Source organism: Labeo rohita, chromosome 6, assembly GCF_022985175.1.
Source record: "Labeo rohita strain BAU-BD-2019 chromosome 6, IGBB_LRoh.1.0, whole genome shotgun sequence".
In the NCBI taxonomy this organism is placed as follows: domain Eukaryota; kingdom Metazoa; phylum Chordata; class Actinopteri; order Cypriniformes; family Cyprinidae; genus Labeo; species Labeo rohita.
In genome coordinates, this window is record NC_066874.1 from 14,232,166 (window position 1) to 14,252,453 (window position 20,288).

The following is a 20,288-nucleotide window of genomic DNA, read 5'->3' on the forward strand; positions in this document are numbered from 1 at the left end:
CTATTTGCCAAAAGAGCACAGATGAATTCCACCTCTGTTGTGAATGTTAGAGGCATTTATCCCCTCAGGCGAGGGGTGATATTCAGGAGTACACAGCTGTAATAGGGGTTGGAAATGGGTTAATTTAGTTTTTGGGAAGCAGAGAAACAGAGGTCTTTTGCCACAGGCAGACACAGCGCAGGGGAAAAAAGAGATAGGAAAAGGGAGAGTGTGGGAGAAAGAGATTGGAGGTGTTGCTGTCTGTGGTACAACCCCTCCTCTTTCTCTGTGTTTCTCTGTCTTTCTCTCTCTCTTTTTTGACAGGGTGTCGTTGTGATTAATGCAGCTTTCTTTTGTATGACCCCAAGGTCAAAGGAACAGAGGGAGTGAGGGGTGACACTGAGGGGGGAAAGCAGTGCATAATTCACACCTGCAAACGCCTCTCTGCTGCTCTAATCTGAAATGTAATCAAACTTGCTTTAATACAACTGGCTTGGAAGAACCGAAGATTGGTGGAGGGGGTGCTGATGGTAGACAGCAAGCATGAATACAACCGACTCACAGCAAACACACCAGGTCCACACCATATAGAAATGTAGGGCAATATGGGGGAAGATGCCCCCTTAAAACAAAGTGCATTTACTTTAAAAACGTAACATACTTAGATATTTAGAAGTTTAGTATGTTCAGGATGATGATGCATCAGCCAATGTGTTATTACAGGAAATAAATTAAAGTATTTGCTGATTTTGTTGTTATATATTGCTAACAAAAGAGCAGAAGTGTCTCATGGCTAACAAAATTATATAAAAAAGTAACTGTTTCATCTCACACAGCAAGATGCAACGTGCAGAAATGCACTGGCATTGCTGTTGTCCACACTGGAAGTACTTACATACATACATACATAGGGCATACTATACATACATAGGGCAGGTCCCAGAATGGACCAGCACAGAACACATTCTTAAATTAACATGCCATGTATTCAGATCCTCACTTACCAAGCTGTAGGGCTTACAGGCCTTCCAAACAGCATTTTTTGCACCCACTGAAAGGCGCTTCGGGAAGGGGACGCCATTTGGAGGGACATTCCTGTGAACAACTGAATTCCCTTTACGAAGCAGGACAAAATGTTTAATAGTAGCCAAATGCAGTAATTTGAATTATGACACGACTTTTAAATAAAATTAAAATACATTTATTTGCAACAACTGATATACCCACATGGAAAGAACCTATATGAGGATATATGCGCATATATGAAACTTATATGCAGTATATATGCACATATATGATAATATATATGCTGCATATATGCGTATATATGCCACATATAGGCAAAACTGAGGTGCATGTATGTGCATATACAGGCCATATAGGTCATCTGGTCATTTTAGCTCATATCTCACTTTGGCAACTGTCATACATGATGCCTAGCTCATATTTTCTATTATCAAGGCAATAACTAAGAACTAACTAAAAAAAAAAAGGCAAAAAACTTATGTGCGAACACGTGAAATTGGTATCACATGTAATTGGCATGTTATGGAATTTACCCACACGGAAATAACCTATATAAACATATATGTTTTAATATAGGTTTTGATATAGGTTTTTAATATATGTGACATATATAAAATTGGCTGTTTTCCTATATGTACATATATGTACATATATGCATATATATGTACATATAATATAGGAAAATGGCCAATTTTATATATGTCACATATATTAAAAACCTATATCAAAACCTATATTAAAACATATATGTTTATATAGGTTATTTCCGTGTGGGTAGTGCTGGATGCTGCACACACTCTGCATTGTTAAGGTAACATTTGGTCAGTCAGTCCCTTCGCCAAAGGCATAGAAATTATCATTTGCGTTTGAAATCACCATTAATTTCAAATAATTTGCATCTCTTCTGTTAAAGGGTCAGGACCATAAAATGTTTTTTTAATCACTGCATTCAGTCTGAATCCAATGATATGATGTCCTACCTGCCTGTCAAATGTATTTGCATATCTCTTTGCACCCAATAGCGAGAGCTTGGGCTGGCTGCTGTAGCAGGCCCAGCCAGAGGATGTTTAGCCCAAGAATTCAGTAAAAAATTTGGAGTAAAAAAAGAGTAAACATTGACATTGGTTTTACAAGATGGAAGAATTTGATGGATGTTTAGGTTTCAATTGATATGACAAACATTCAGAGTTTCTTTTCGACAGGTAAGCTAAAATTCAAGTAAAAAGTATTCTCAGTATTGAACTTTTATTCTTAGTATTGGCTGTTTATAGACATGCCTTCACTTTTATATACCTCTAAGAGCTGTGTTTGTGGTGTTCGAGTTGGGGAGGCATGATACATCAAAGGTGCATTGTTTGAAAACATTATTTATTTTTGTAGTTCCACTAGGTGACACTAGTAGTGTAGTAGTTACCCACTAGTAATATGAGAAAAGGTTAGGTTTAAGGTTTATTATAGCAAGCACAGTACATGTAAAACAGTAAAAGTTATATGTAAAATATTATTCCAAATAATTTTTTATCATTGTTTTTATCAATGTAGCCTACTTCTTTGCTCTATAATCTATACATTTTTATTTGTGCTGGCATCATGCATGATATATATTTCTCAATAGCCAAATAATGTAACTATTTATGTAACCACTATTTTAGCAAACTCTGGTCTTGCTGCATTCTGGTATGAACTGTAACACCCTGTAACATATTATCCACTGATGGTGAGTCAAAGTTGAGAACCCATGTGCAGTTTATTGACAAACAGTAAACCAGATACAAAAAAAGTATTCAAGACAATGAACCAGTGATAAGACAGAAGTGAAGAAAAGGAAGCATATGACAAGATCACATCTTTCCAAATAAAAGATGAAAGATAAAAGATGAAGAAATGAACAAAACCTAAAAAAGATCTGACACACCCAGTTCTCACTCACGATTTCAATACCCGCGATCCAGGCAGTTCCCAATAAATAGTCCTGTCCTGCATTTTTTTTCTTGTAGAAAATCTAGGATACAAAAGGATAACTATTTTGTTTATCTAGAGAAGATTTCAATAATGTGATCATTTTTGAACAGAAACGGCTATGTTTTGAGGTCCTAGAGGGATTCTGTATTTGCACAAAATCTTTTATAGTGGCTAACTGACAAAAACGCAGGCACACACTCACACACACACACAAAAAAATAAAACTAGTAATTGTATGCATTTTTGCATTCAAAACTCAGCTTCACTGAGTTCTTTGTTTACTTTTGCACTACTCTAACCCTCCCTGTAACAACATTCTTATCAACCTGTTAGACTGTAGGTTTAGCACTAAGATTCAGAACAAGAAAACTGTTCCTCAACTAATAAAGGATACTTATCCAGGAACCAATTCTACTTGACTAAATCTTGCTGTTCACTTTACAGTGTTACCACTGTGATAAGATAGCCCACATATTCACTAACAGGCACTTTAGAGCAGGCACTTGAGTTCCAAGCATCTTTAAGTATTCAATTACTTTTCATGCACAAGTAAACAGTACCATTATAGAACTTCAGCATCGGCTTTGAGATTCATAGTATGGTGCAATGATTAGATGGGCAGGCTCTGGCTGAATATCTAATGCCTTCACACAGTGTTTCTGAGTGATTACTTTATGCTGATATGAGTCACATCTTTCTGAGTCAGACTTAAACAGCTCAAGACTCCCAACTAAGAACCAAGCGAGTCTTTCCCTTTGAGTCTGCAGTATGTGGTGCCATCCATTACTCTTACTCCTGTGTCTGTGTTACTAATGCTTTCTCTCTCCCCTTTCTTCTTCCTGGCTCCTTATTTTCAGTCTGAGCACACACATACACATGCGTGCACACACACACACACACACACACACATTTCCTGGGTGTCATGAATCTTTCATTCTGCCGCTTGCTATAATCCCTGAGGCGTGCTCCCAGGAGATACACACACACACACACACTCACACACATACATGCCCATTACCTTACACCAGTGGAGAGAGAGGGAGAGAAAGGGCAAGAGAGAGGATGACAAATTGATGCATACTGCAGGACTGAGCTTCAGAGCAGCTATTACTAGGGTTCTTTTACAAAAAAGCTTGAGAGACAGGCAAAAAGACAAGGAAAGGCAAGCCTCTTTTCTTTTGTTCTTGCAGCTCTATACCCTCCACTTCCCCCCAGCTATCCCACATCAGACTAAACCTGAGGTATGCTTACACAATTTCTAAATGTCTTCCTCAGCCACATTTTGAACAGTCAGAGACACTTCTGCAGCGCTCATGGGAGAGAATTTGCCTTCAGGGGAAACATGTTCCACAGTCTTTACTAATGACCATATAAAATAACACAGAATCTAATCTGACCAATGTCAGTAACACAACTAATGAGCAGTAAACACACAATACAGATCAATCCATATGGGAGTTAGAATTATTTTTTTTTTTTTGTGAGATTTCTCACATGTAATGCAACTTTCTTAATTCTGTTTGTGTGTTATTCCATGTGAAACAAAATAAATTAGAGCTCTATTATTAATGATGTGTCATAAATACAGTGTCTGAGCATTCATACATTCACTCTGAATATATGATGCTACTATTAACAAAGTAATTTTACGTAACAGTGAAGAGAGAGCAGAAGACAAAAAGAGAGGCATGATAAAGCCTTTTTATTTATTTATTTACTTTTGAATAATTACAGCCTAAAAAAGTTTGGATGTTTTAAGGATGTTGACAATAACAAAAAATTTACTATAAAACAATCCAAATACTCCATTTGGTTGCACGTTACTTTACAGTGCATGCACTTACCTGTACTACCTTTACGAAAAAGACGTTCCTTCAAGTGTGCTATTAGTATACTTCTTTTAAACTAAAAACAGGAAAATATCCACCTTATTTTTGCCGTGAGAGTGGGAGCAGCCGTTTGTAAATTTAATGTGTCTGGCTTCCGGTCTCATCCACATCCAGCTGTGTTTATCTGTACAAAACAGCTCGTTTTGCTGCTTGATATTGCAAATTGGTGTGTCTTACCATATTATTTTAATGTATTACCTTAATTATGAACACATTACACTTAGAAAAAGTCCATGTTTTCATTGTTATACAGTAGGGGGCGCTATTACACATTTTCTGTACAGAATTTCCAAAACACAAGCGAAGAAGAAACCGAAACAACAGATGCTTCCACACATAATCTAATAGGATCATCCAACCTAAAACAGCATCAAACAACGTTGTGGAATAAAATCTAGACCCACGAAGAGGTAATAACGACTGTCTAGCTTTGTAGTGTTGATCGACTCCATCTATTTGATTATCATTCTGAATCCAATGCATAGTCTTTTTTCATCTTTTTGTTCAAAATGTTGTTTTGAAATTTATTACCCCCCTTTTTTTATTTATGAAACTTACCCACATTTAAGTGTTTATAAAAAAGAATGCATAAAGCTAGAATAAAATACTTTTGTTTACAAGCAGATACACTGTTCTTTCTTTTGATGTTTTGTTTGTGCAGATATTCATATAACAAAATATATACAAATTAATACCTAAATAGGGACATAGTTAAAGTATGATGTAAAGTTCACTTAAAGAAAACTTACGAGTATACTTGCAGTATAAAATGACTAAACTAGTAGTTTACTGAGACTATACTTCGAAGTGTACTAAAAATGATAACAAGTATTTAATTAGTAAACTATTAGTATATCTATGAGTTCACTTTTAGTATAGTTGCAGTACAAACAAAAAAAAACATAGATGTAAACTAGTTGTGTACTCGAAGTTTACGTAAAAGTATACTTTTATATACTAGAAAGTGGGCCAATTTAATCCCAAGGAGTCTTGAACTATTTCACTTACAAGTATACTACTGTACATAAAGTATACTTAAAAATATACTTTAAACTTTACTTAAGTATACTTAATAAATTAAATTTTAAGTATACTTCTTTTTGGTTTAAGGTTAAGTGTGTTAGGTTAGGTGTAGGTTCAGATTTAGCACCAAGTTTTTACCCAGTTATTGTAATTATTATAACAAGTACATAGTATGTACACGTTGAACAAGACTGTAAAATAAAATCTTACCACAATATATATTTTTTATTTGTTTACCTTATTTTGCAGTGCAGACAGGAGAATGGGACACAAAAAAAGAGAAAGCAAGAACCACTAACATATTGATAAGGTCTTTTACCTTTCAGAATAGAAGGAAGGAACTGAAATCAAGTGGTATCAATTTTCAGACAACCTAAGGTGGCCTTGACTACATCATCTACCAATCCCCAAATGCATTTCTCTGTGCTGTCTCCACACATATATATGGGTTATAGTATTCTGATATCCACTTCTGAAACACAATTATAGTGAGTTATGAATGTGAAACAGTGTGTGCGGATAATGGGGGAAGGGAGGGCGATAAGCTCATTGGTATAGCTATGGTCTTGCAGTCTTGTGTCGCTGCCTCTTTGAGGGGGCAAATGGAGAGGGCAGAGCAAATTTCACGCCTCTGCCACCATCTTTTCAAGCTACACTCGTTCGCCAATTCCAATCCCTCTCTTTGCCCTCATCTCCCCATCCCCCTGTCCCCATGGTCAGAAAATGACAAAAGCACAGAAATTCATCTCCAGCTAAACTAGCATACTATCATAGAAAAAGAGAATGAGAGAGAGAAAATATCCATTTCAGTGCTTAAGCCCCAGTCACAGAACTGTTCCCATATGCACAGGGACAACGTTTGCTTAATTGGAGATGTTAAATGGCCTATTTATCATGTGTCCAACACCTCTCCACCAGCACATGCCTAATTAATGCCCATAACTGCATAATAGGATTGCAATTATGTTATTTAGACACAACAACACAGTGTTGACATGTCCCCACCTGTGTTCGTGTCAGATGAACGTTGTTTCTGTTCTTATTTTAGCCGCTGCTTTTTTAACAGTGTTAGAACCAGCAGGATGCCTCTTTTTACTGCCTTTTTGCAGCTTATCTTTAATTGCACATAGCAGGATGAGGATGATTCCAGTTGTTATGGATGAATGTTTATTCCAGTCGAAAACAATGTTAATGACTTTGTTTCTGCAGCCATCCTAAGTGACAGTGATAAGATGCGGTACTTCATTTCAGACCCCTGGCAGCCATACACTAGACAGTTTCCCATGGGAGGTATATGTCTGGGTGGGGGCTTTCAGACATCCCGTCTTTCATTTTCAAGTCTTCAGACCAGAGAGTAGACTGCAGGCACAACTGTTTGCCAAGGACACCTAAAGGTCATTAAGAGTTCAATTAATATGACTTTAGACAGGGCCACATAGGCAGAACAGTTCCTAGTATCACAACTGATAAACTTTCTTTGTCTAGTTTCCATTATGATATTTAAGACATGAAGACTCTTTGCAGGAAAGCAGCATTTACAAATGTAGGGGTGCCAGCCATGTCTCAGCATGATTAAACAGCCTGTTCTACTCACACATTACTGGAGCTGAAGGGCTCATATCCCAACTCTTCCCAAATGGGATTTTACACATGGATGAACTGTGAAAATCCATATTTCCATGACCGCATCCCTGCATTTCAGCAGGGGAATTGCCTTGCCCTCTAACACTTTACCTCAAATTAGAGGGATGTTCATGAATGGGATGAGAGGGAATTCATTATTGGTTGGGTTGGTAGAAATAACACATTATAAATGTAGCAGAAGTAAGCTATTAAAGGAGAATCAGACGTTATCAATGTGGTAATATCTGAGGAGTAATCGCAGTTAAGCTAATAATGAACTATCAATCATAGGTCACTTAACAGATGGGGGTTTGTGCTCTGGAGCAAAAGAGTTCACATATATACAAGATGGAATATTTTGGGAATAATTCATCTGTGTCTTCTGTAATTTGGAAACACTTTCAAGAAATATACTTTTGACTAGACAACAAACACTGTACAACAAAGTCTGCTTAAAGGACAGTCATGAATCCTTATTCACAATCCATTTCCTATTAGGTTTAACATACCCGCACAATCCCTGAACTTTACGCCATCTTACGCTGAATGCAGTCATAGATATGTGTGCCACATTCGACCGCTCCAGGCATGTTGATGAGTCCGCCATCTTGGAATGGTCAATGTGTTGTCACTCACAATAAAAACCAATGAGTTTGGTCTAGTAGTAAAAGCAACCAAAATTTAAATGCCTGAAGAAATTGGATGAACTTTCACAAGTAAGATGCGTAATGCGTTGGTTTGTGTTTTTAATATGTGGTACCGCAATAATACCTTTTTTAAAACATTTTAAACTCCCATCTCATTTTCTCCTTCAACTTCAAAATCATCCTACATCTCTGTTTTGCCTTTTTTTGTAAATTCTGTTTGACCTTCTTTGCATGTTTACTTTGTACTTCTGCAGCGATGTAGGGCGATTTTGAAGTTGGAAGAGAAAATGAGATGGGAGTTTTTCGACCTGCCCTAACTGTATTGACCCAGATTACACGGAGTACACATGCACATTGTAGAGCCAGACAAGATGAGCATTTGAGGTTAAAAAATATATATAAATAATTTTAGAAAACAACCGATTGTTTCGCTAAATAAGACCCTTCATCCTTGGCTAGGATCATTTAGAGCCCTTTGAAGCCCTTTTTTAAACTTGTGGGCAACATAGAAGTCCACTGTAAGCAGAACATTCCTGAAATGTTTTCCTCAAGGAACATCTTGGATGACAAGGAGGTAAGTAAATTATCTGTAAATTTATGTTCTGAAATTGAATTTCTCCTTTAAGTCTATTGCAAATATCGATATTCATACATCAGAAACAGCGACGCATTAGGCAACTATGTAGCAACGGAGTCTCATGGCAATTCGTGACATTGTCATGAAAATGTAATCTATTGATTCGTGTTCACAGACACGAATGTCCCCTTTTTTCGTGTCACTCAGCACGATTTTCAATTCAATAGGGAGTAATTTTCGTGCCTGCACCACGTTTTTCTTTCTGCCACTGCAACACGTTTAATGTTGATTTCTGTTTAGTCAGCCACCATATAACGTTATTATTTACATTTTATTTACACAATTTAGACATGTTTAAGCACCTAACCCAATCCCACCCCTAAGCCTACCCATTTGTATGTTATATAAAACACAAGATATAACAGGCACACATGACAACAAACGCTGTTTATTTAAAAGTAAAACAAACAAACAAACAAACAAACAAACAAAAAGTGTTACAAGGTAAACCGATTGATTTGTGCGAAGAACGCATGCAAAAACAATCACCGTCTCCATCCGCAATCTGCAGTAAAAATGTCTGTTTACTGTGCACATTCAAAATTGGCGCCCAAGGAAGTAAGCGTTACGTCAACTTAGATTCTGAAATACCATTGGATCTTGTGGGTCTCGTGACCGATTGCGTCATGTGTATTTTTGAATGAGACATGACTGCAGGTGTTCACAGAGCATGATTATTTCAGCGATAAAACTTTAAATTTCACTCAGTTTGTATATATATATATATATATATATATAACAATATCGCATGGCTTCAGAAGATTTGGAATGCACCACGAGATGTTTGTAATACCTTTATACTGTTTGTCGTCAGTTTCTGCAATAAATACATGTGCTTGTACTTACATTTGCCTGTGTTTTTTGTAGTTGAGAAGTGGGTAGGTTTAGGTTTTGGGTAGGAGTGTATGGTATTTTCTGCCAAATTTAAATAAATAAATTAAATGATAAAAATGAAAATGAAAACAAGATTAACAATTTAACATAGAATTTGCATACAGGTTGACTTTGAAAATGAAAACGAAAATGAAAACTGTGAGATAAAAGAGACAATAAAACGAAAACTAAACTTTACATTTTATTCTGAATTGTGTCACTATTATTGCGTGAGCATTAGTAAAAGGCTTTGTAAAAAATGTATTTGCATTTTCTTTTTCACGTTTGGCTTTCCGTTTTAATATTGGCAGTCTTGCCTCGAGATCAGAGTGAAAATGAAAAGTCAAATCACCAACTGCATTTTATTTTTCAATTTGACAGGGACAATGCGTTGTCACAGTGAAAAATAAAATGAAAGTTAAATCTTTTCATTTTATTTTCAATTTTGGCACATATTTTGCGTATAGTTTTCTATAATGAAACTGTTAATCTGGTTGTCATTTTCATCTTTATCATTTAATTTATTTATTTAAATTTGGCAGAAAATACCTTCCATAGGAGTGGTGTTAGGTGCTCCAAAAAAAAAAAAAAAAAAAGAAAAGTATAAAATAATTTGTAGATTTGGAATTGTGAAGATTTAAACATGGAAGGGTAGCCTGCACCGATACTTATTAAAATACTTTATATTGAAAACCGTGCTGAGTGACACGGAAGAACGGGGAAATTCGTGTCCGTGAACACGAATCAATAGATTAAAATTTCATGACTATGTCACAAACTACCGTTCAGTAAAGAACACTGTAAGCCCGGATTTTGTATCTAATTAAACCATTTAATTACAATTGAACACAATATTTAAGTTTTACTGCATTGCTTATAAAATATAAGTAGATTCTACTAATTTGTAGACATATTTGAACCTGTGAATAAACTTAAGTTAAATTAACTCGTATTATGAAATTTATCTCCTGACCACGCCTCCTCCACCGGTGCTGCGAGTAACAGCGCCATTTTGTCACTGTGATTGTGTATGAATTTAAGCTGTGGATGAATGTGGAAATTTAGATTTAGATAGTTCTATTGGCATTGTTTTCCGCCATTTATCTTTTATCACGTCCCTCGAGAAACTCTTTGTGATCGGCAAAAGTTGTTGTTCGTCTAAACGACGGGACATTTCTCATCCGTTGATAGCTAGTGTTCTCACTCGCCTGCGCTTGAACCCCTGACTGGCGAGTTCGCTAACATTTTTTGCCTTTTTCTTTCAATGATTTCTTTTTCACTCGAGGAGCTGTTGTTTGTGAGGAGTGTAAATTTAGTTTTACTCATACAGTAGCCGCGATTCCAGCCGAGGAGCGACAAAGGTGGAGCTAATATGGTGAGTGCAGTACGTTAATGTACCACGTTTAATTTAGACATGGCTATTGTTTGAAAGCGTAAGTTTTCGTTAATTAGCGGTATAAATACAAAGGCGGATGAATATACTTCTGTTCTGTCTAGGTTCAGAGTCCTCTTAACGACTATCTTGTTTTGGAAGAAAGAAGAAATGGAAGAGATGCTTTGAAAGTGTAAGTATGATCCTAATAACTGATAAGAGAGCACTGCTATTTACACATTTTCCTCCTGGTTTCACAGACAAGGCTTAAGGCCAGTCTCAGAATAAAATAACATGTTTAATAACATGACAAGGAGTCTTTACTGAAAATACCTTGTAATGACATATTTTAAAATATGTCAGTGCCATTTTTCTTTTCTCAAGATGCACACCAGTAAAGCTTTTAAGGTGTTTTTATAAAAGCTATTTAAGTATCTTAATTTAACTAAGGCCTAGTCCTGGCTTAAGCTAAGCCCTGTCTGTGAAGCCCTGTCTGTGAAACCCTGTCTCTTTGTTCAAACATGGAAATTATTCAAGAACAAAACAATTTCCTTGTTCACATTTATGCCACCTTCACACCAAAGTTCAAGATCAACTGTATGTCGTGGGTTAACTGAGACCTGTTCTGAGGATGATCACTTTGACTAGCACAGTGTGTGTCAGAAGATTATTCATAATGATGATGGTGTGAGTCTGTCCTGCACTCATTCCTGTTGTTTACAAGCTTTCCTGAATAACACCGATCTTCCTGACCATATGCCAGTAGTGTTTGTATGTGGATTTTACTTTAAATATTCTGTAGATGTACAATTAAACGTAAACCCTAAAGTCTAATTACCATCTGTAAACTGGAAATTTTCTGAGAGCTGTACCACCTAACCACTGTATCTGACTGCTCCAGATTAATTTAGACATTGATAGTGTTGCCATAGAAAAGCGCAATTCCCAGTCTATTGACATGAACAGCTCACAAGCTGAACATCACAATGTTGTCCTCTCAGAATTAAAGTAATTATGACATGGTGTGAAGGCAGCATATGACTTTGAGTATTTAACAACAGCATTGTCTAACTGACTTGATAATGTATTTGTCGTTCTGTTTCTTCCTCTGTTAGGAGGCAGCTGACAAGACAGACTTCAGTAAGAATCCTCAGCGTTGATCAAGAAAGTTCACAGCTCACCTCATCTAGAGTGGGAATCATCTTGGAAGAAAGCTTGGTAATGGATGAACTGACCAATCTCAGGCCTTCTATGTCCATTGTTTTCAGACTGATTTCCCTGCCTACACCTGGACTATCCTAAGTGTATGAAAAGTATTTTATATTTTTTGTCGGGAAAAGGTGAGCTGACACCTAAAATTCAGTATTGCCAATAGTGTGAACTCAGAGTGTGGAAAAAACATATCGTTTTGATGCTGTTTGTTGCGATTCTGAGGAAAACTTGTTTGTGTGCTTAACGATAAGTTAATTTGTTGAACTAGTATCTTTTTGAACTTTTTTTCTCCCATGTTTTATGGGGAAATGTTTTCAGGATATGAAAAAATGGTTTTGTTGTGTTTTCAATTGAATATTTGTAATTGAATTGATTTAAAATAAAAGGGAAAATTGCATTAATGTTCCTTTATTTGTTTGCTTTTTTTCTTAATTTTCTAGGTTAACAAATTGGAAAAATAAAACATTTGATATAGATTTAACTTGGAAATTAGTATATTTGACTTAAATATAATAGTTATAATAATTGCAAATGAAATTATGTTACAAAACATTTTAAGTTAAATGAAATGACCTTTGTAATTCATATTACAAAACATTTTAAGTTAAATAAACTTTACATTACTTAAATTTTTTAGGGCAACCAGTTTCCTCCAATTTTTTAAGTAAATTCAACTTATCCGGGTTTAGAGTGAAGAGGATAATATTGTTTTATATTTTAGACACAATATTGTCAGTTTTGTCTGTTTATGTTTAGTTTAACAGACAAAAATAGTCCCAAACAAAGCCACAGCTAAACAACCTAAATGATCTACTGCTTTCAGCAAGATTCTAAAGTGTCTATCTGAAGCCAAGGTAGAGGATTTGTGAGTGGCAGATCCAACTGATTCTGGTTGGTCATGTGACAATGACAATATGCAAATATAAGTCGGGATTACATTCCTACTATGCACGTTCATGCTATATAGCATATACTTTTTAGATGTAATAATTTATTTAAAACAAGTACCTACTCATGAGAATTTGTGATTTTGGACATAGCCAAAGACAGGCATTTACTTCATTTCTGAATAAAGTTTGAGTGAATCAGTTGTATGAATAACTCAATGATTCGCTTATTAAGAAAGTGACTTGCTGCCACCTACTGGCAGTTTCATATTTAGAGCATTATTTAAACAAACAAACAAACAAAAAAAACTTAAAAGTTCAAGTGTAAAAAACACAACACAGCAAAATATAGTGCAGTGTTGGGGGCAAACTCCCCCCAACACTGCACATTTTGCAGTTTGCATTCATCTCTTTGAATCAGATGTGTTTGATTAAAGAGAAGTGTTGAGACCTCTAGGAACCATTGCTTTAAACAATCTGTAATCACAAACATTTCTGATTACACATTGCAAGTGTCCTTAAGGATATTTGTCTCAGCCAAAAAAGAACATCTGAGAAAAACAGGACAGTACAACTACATCTGACTATGTAAATAGCCTTTCAGCAAGGCTATCTCTCTCCTAACACCCTCGGAGTATTGCATTAAGCTCATTCTGTACAAAACCAAATGGATAAGCACACAGATAAATGCATAAAACTATGAACCTGCCTGTGTGAACAAGACTGACAGCTCAAACAAGGGTCAATGATCTCATAACAGTAGGATAATTGTAAATTTTAACAGTGTTGGTAAAAACAAATAGATAGATGAAAGGGTCACTAACAAAGAGCAGATTCACTAGACCAGCAAAATGAGTGAAACATAAAACAGATAAACTCAGTGGCGCTAACAAAGCAATTACATCCATGACAAGGCTGTAATTGTGTCTGATTGAGGTACCATTACGTCTATTTGCATCACCTCTCATTATGGTCGCCTTTTTGAGTGCCTGCTAACCTCTAAGCTGCCTCAGGTTTTATGCATTTACTGTTAAAGCCACTGAAATGTATGCACTTTACACACACGCACACACACAATTATTTATGCATGAGTATGCAAACACATTCATGCATGCACACATACATATTCAGTCACTCATAGTCACACACACGCACACACAGACACACATTCTTAGAGCTTCCAGCGACACTGCAGAGATCTCTCCATTCAGAGGCTGTAATTATGGACTCTCGAGATAAATCAATTAACACGAACATATAGCCTTTAATTTAATCCACAACTAATTAAAGCCACCAGAGGAGGGTGAGTTGGGGTGGTGGTCGAGCCATGGGAGGTGTGTGAGTAATGAATGAAAAGATTTCTATCTAAATCAATGCTTCAGAAAGATTACAGTAATCTGATCAGTCACTTAATGGTTTCTATATTCTACAAACATCAACTAGAGTTTCATTTTGTTCCTTTTTTAAAGACTTTAATAGCTTCTTTTGGCAGCTTTAAATCAAAAGTCTTCAAAATTCAACCCAACTTCCTAGATTAATTTTAAAACATCAAGTTTATATGTTACATTCATTGTGATATGAGTCACGAAGCTTGTGTCTATGATTATGGTGTATTACTCTATATGGCTATGCAGTGCTAAATGCTAACAAATTAACATCCCACAATCTGCAGCAGTTGGCATGAAAGGACCCAAGCTGATCACAATCTTTCCATTTCAATTTAGCATTGCAGCTGACTACGTCCCCGCTAGCCATTTATCTTTCTCTGCATCCTTTTCTCATTTGTCTCCCCCTCTCTCTCGGACAAATGGAATGGAGTGGAACTGGACACGCCATCAAATCCTGGCATAGATTGAATCGGACAGTAAGAGTCTGGTCTTATCAGGGTGAGAGCGTGCTGTCTGGAACTAGCATGGGCCAGCTGAGAACAGACCGGCACACTCTGGTTGCAGCATTTATGTCATTTTCATCAGATTCATTCAGCCACAAAAACATTCGCTGCTTGAGTTACTGCAGCCATTCAACTATGAAAAGTAATCAAGCCCAAGAAATCCAGCCTTAATATCAGTGTTTGCAGAGTTTACTCATCCCTAAATATACAACGGTTGCTTAAATGGAAGTAAACAGAACGCTGATCTCAAGGGTATAAGAGGTGCGTTATTATGAACGCTAGCTGTTTGAGGTGAAGTACAACCCAAACTTAGCTGATAATCCAGAGCTGTTTTTGTGTAAAAAACATTTATTTATTTACTCCGGGTCTTGTTTTATCACTGACTTTGATTTAAGGTGTTATTAAATTATTAAATCATGTGTAAAAAAACAAAAAAAAACAGACTGTTGAGAAATAGGAGAGACAGATATGCATATGGACAACTGTACAGTTTAGAGGCCATTACAAAAAAAATATTTGACTGCATAATCCTGCAACTGACCAATCGGAATCAAATAGTGTGATCTAATAGGTTAACACACATACAACTCAAAAAAGCATTTTCCATAGACTCCCTAAAGGCTTTTTGTAGGTCACTTTAATATTTACATATTTATTTGGAATATAGCCTACTTGTCTGGCTGTGGGGAATGCTCTTAAAGGGATAGTTTAACCAACAATGAAAATTCTGTCAATGTTCGCTCACATTGTTTCAAACCTGTATATATTTTTTTTTCTTTTGTGGAACACAAAAGGAAATATTAGGCTGAATAACACTTTTTTTCTCGTATGGAAAAATAATGCAATGCAATTAAATGGTGGCCTTAAAAGGCTGATTGATCCCTTATTTATTACATTATTTCATCCCTTGTGTCATATGGGATGAATACAAATTAAAGTAACTAAATACAGTCTTGGTAAACTCTGCTTGAATGCAAATGAAAGTAACTAAATACAGTCTTGGTAAACTCTGCTTTTAAGAGTAAGTAAGACAATGTGCTGTACTGAAATTTTAAACATAAATGGAAAAAAGTTCCAGTTTTGTTTTTATAATTGCAAACTGTAACACACTTTAGCAGCTCAAACGCAAACTGCGCCAATTGTTCAGGTGTTCAAAAAAAACTACGTGGCATACTTAAAATGACGTTTTACTTCTCCCAGATCCATTTTGCCTAAAGGCAGCCTAAATATATTGTACAAGGTCATACACTCCAGTTAGCTGAAGGAGAATGTGGAGGAATGGATACAAAAGTCCTATACTATCCATAGCGTTGTAGTATTTTTTCTTGTATTCGACGAATTAATATACTGTCTGAACACATCTGTCCTAAAATCTTATAATCCTGGGCTGTGAGCACTTGCCAACTAAAATCATGTCTTCACTGCTCTCCTTTGTTGTTAGGAACATTCATCTTTATCAGGGGGTTAGAGAGACATGGAAATGTGCAGTATCTGGATTTAAACTGCCTTTCATTGAAATTTGTCTAATTAAGCCCCCAAATTAGTCCTGAGGCTACACTGATTTTTTCAACCGTTTTCTATTCATTGGATTTTCTTTCCTTAGTTGCGATTGTGGGATTGAAATTCAAGATAACCTTGTTGTTAGAAGGTCAAATTAGCAAGGCAGACTCTGGCTAAATTCAGTGTTTGACTTGATGTAAAATTGTTTACACTACTAGGAAACGGAAGGAATGCCTGGACAACACGTCAATGCTAATTCAACCAAGTAGCGTAATAAATTTCTTATTAATCCTTAAATATAATTAGATCTCAAAATGGACTATTTAGCTATTTAAACTGTCCCTAAGGGGAAGACAGGGGTTTCTAGTCAAGGTTAGGAGTGTTAGAGATGAGATGAGCTGCCCTCCAGTCAGCAGTGCTAACTTGCTAACCTGAGGCCCTCTGATTGTTTCCAAGGCGACGGCAGGCAGGAGATATAGAACCTGCCAAATGGAAAATGTCAATTACAGCAAATATGTAGATATGGTGCAGTGCATGTGCAGCAGGGCAGACATGGGAGAGAGGAAAAAGAGGGAGGGAAGGGTGAGGCAGGAGCCTGGGTGAGACAAAGGGCTGAATTGTGCCCGCCTGGCTGACAGAGAACGTCTGTCATATTTTATTGTATTACAGTCTCTTCAGGAGAGAAGTGGCGATTCAGGTACAGAGATTTTCCCCTTTAGAAACCCCCCATACACTTTCTCGTTCGCCATCAGAAACATTTGTCCAGTTCAGCCCATAAGATGATTGAGCCACAGAGATAAGGTCAGCCAGAAAACGCAACGAAAGGGTTGAGATGGAAAGACAGGTGAATAAAAGGAAGAAACTGAAAAGTGAATGTTAGGAAGGGAATTGAGGGCAAGAAAAGATAAGAGGAGGATTTAAGGAGGTTTTCTATCACAACCATATCTTGTGCTCGACCAAGGAGATCTATTTACATTGAATAAAAAGTGGCAATCCCAAATATAGTTGTTTATCATACACCAAAAAAATAAAAATAAAAATAAAAAAAATAAAATAACATAAAATTAGTTAGTAAAAACAATAATAAATAATGTATTACCATGAACTATATTTTGTTGTGATTTTTTCAGAAGACATGTTATCTGTGTAGTTAGAGTCTTTGGTTTTGTAGATGTCTTGCATTGTGGACAGCACATAGCATGTTTATCCTTGAGTCCACAAATACCAAAGTCAAATCGTATTTACCAGAAGGAAACTTGTTACTTTCTTTAAGCCTTGACTTTCCAATTTGGGTATTTGTTTATTTAAAGCTGCAATCTGTAACATTTTGTGTTCATAATTTACAAAATTGATATAAGTACAGCATGAATCCATTTTCCAAACCGTGTTTTTGGCTTACCCTAAATCATTACAGTACACCTCTAATAAATTTTTATATTCCCACTGTTTTAGACTGGTCCTGCTGCAGAGTAGCCCAGTACCTGTGTGATTCTTCATAAACAGAGAGAAATAGCTCAGGCTACAATGTGCTTCCGCAAGATGCATGCAGTTCTGTTTATTAACCACTACAGTGCCAAAAGTGCATCCATCCATAATAAAAAGTGCTCCAGGGAATGAATAAAGGCCTCCTGTAGTGAATCGATGCGTTTTTGTAAGAAAAATATCCATATTTAAAACGTAAAAATTGATTTTCTCAAGCTTGCGCTAACGATCATGCGTGTAACCCCTTCCTGGATGATGATGTAGGATATATGCGTAACGCATGTGCTGCTGATCTCACAAAAAAACAATGTTTGTTTACAGGAGCAAAGGAAGAAACGTTTTCTTACTTCAGCAAAGGAAAACCAGTCTGCTCTTGGCTTATATCGAAATCCTGCAACATTTTTCTTTACAAATCCTCCTTTTGTACCTCTAATTTGTGACTGTTGTTTTGTTTTGCTGTCTTCTCTGTGCTTTCGCATTCGTCACTTCTCAGTGGCGCACGCGCAACGTATGCGTCCTAATACATGCGCCAGAATGGCTTCCATGTACAACAGTTAGCGCTAGCTAGAGAAAAGTAATTGCTATATTTTAAATATTATAGCAATTACTATTGCTGGATATTTTTGATTTGCTACAGGAGGCCTTTATTCACCCCCGGAGCCATATGGAGCACTTTATATTATAGATGGATGCACTTTATTGGACTTCTTTTGGACTGTTGAACAGAAACACCCACCCACTGTCAGTATAAATCTTGCAAGAGCCACGATCATTTTTAATGTAACTCAGATTGGATTCATCTAATAGAAGAAAGTCATATACACCTAGGATGCCTTGAAGGTGAGTAAATCATGGGCTAATTTTTTTTTTTTTTGGGTGAACTAACCTTTTAAGGCAAAAGCACATTATTATTGAATATGTATGGTATCATATTTTTTGTACACATTTAATTTAATGTCAGTACAGTGTCCCATTACATTACTTTCCTTGTGATGGCAGGTATCCTCAGCTTACCTCAGGTATTTTGAAAATGAAGATAAGTAGGCCTACTGAACAAGCATCAAGATGTCTTTAATACGTTTCTGAACTCTGCTGCTGCCTGCAAAAAAAAAAAAAAAAAAAAAAATGTTCTAATTAAAACAAGCAAAACAGAGCATACATAATAAGAAAAAGCTGTAGGGAGGACAGAAATGTATAAACAACTAGTGGCATTGACACAGATGGAAACAAATAAAGCAAAAGCAAAGGTGCATGTCTTAAACAGAAAAAAAGAGAGGTGTTTGAGGTGTTTGTGTGATGCCATAAATAAATCATTCAGCAGATGCATGAGTTCTGACTGGAACTTAAAGAAAAAAAGCGAGAGCTCTGACGAGATCAAAGGAAGGTCACATAGAGAAGATGAGAGAGAACATTCTGGAAAAAGGTCAACCATAATGTGAAGAACCCACTGCATGGACCAGAGTGATATCATCATCCACACAGTCTGTCAGCATGTAGAGTCTATCTATACATAGAGGAATGAACTAATTTAACAACTTATTCTTTCATGTATTGATTACAAAAAAAAAAAAAAAAAATCATGGAAGGTAAAGTTTAACTTATAAACTGAGATAGTATAAGCTAATTAAAACAATGAATAAATCATTGCTAAACTATAATGAGCAAGCCTGTTATGAGGCACTGACACTGACTATGGACATAATTAATATCATTTTGATTATCACAGCTATAATTATAAGCATCATTATCCCTGACAGTATTAATAATGATAACTATGTAGGCCAATTCAAGGCACTTTATTTTCACTATCAGTATGTAGAAAGGTAATCCTTTTATTAATCACAATGAGGTAAACGTACTTCATTCTCTGTATAATCTTTTTTAATCTCCACCCTCAACTGATATCGGTGCAATTTATTAGGTGGCATGTGTGAAGCTTGGTAGTGCATTACTGTCAGTGTAATCCAATTAGTTTGAGCACAGCGATGTTCAGGCTCCAAGCTGTGTTGAGGGAATTCTGTCTGCATGCACCCTACCGAATGCTTCCCTGCTGTGAGTAAGAGCATTAGCAACACTGCCTGGACACAAGCAGGCAGTTTTATTAGCGTTATTATCACCTTTCCATGATGAAGGAGGGGGGAGAGCTGTGCTCTGTAAACAGCCAGACGATGGTGATCATGGGAATCACTGTTTTGGTTGAGGGATCTCTCACAATGCAACTGTTACCTCATAATGGGTATTTACAGAAGTGCCTATTCTGGAGCATGCTATTGATGATCATTATA

The 20,288-nt window shown here is 36.3% G+C and overlaps 1 long non-coding RNA gene across 1 annotated transcript; it reads left to right on the forward strand.

Moving 5' to 3' along the window:
* The first annotated feature begins 10,900 nt into the window (after positions 1 to 10,900).
* On the forward strand, positions 10,901 to 12,644 carry LOC127166397 (uncharacterized). Its single transcript, XR_007827899.1, has 3 exons — positions 10,901 to 11,034; positions 11,157 to 11,224; positions 12,147 to 12,644. It is a non-coding gene; the product is annotated as an uncharacterized LOC127166397 (long non-coding RNA).
* The last annotated feature ends 7,644 nt before the right edge of the window (positions 12,645 to 20,288 follow it).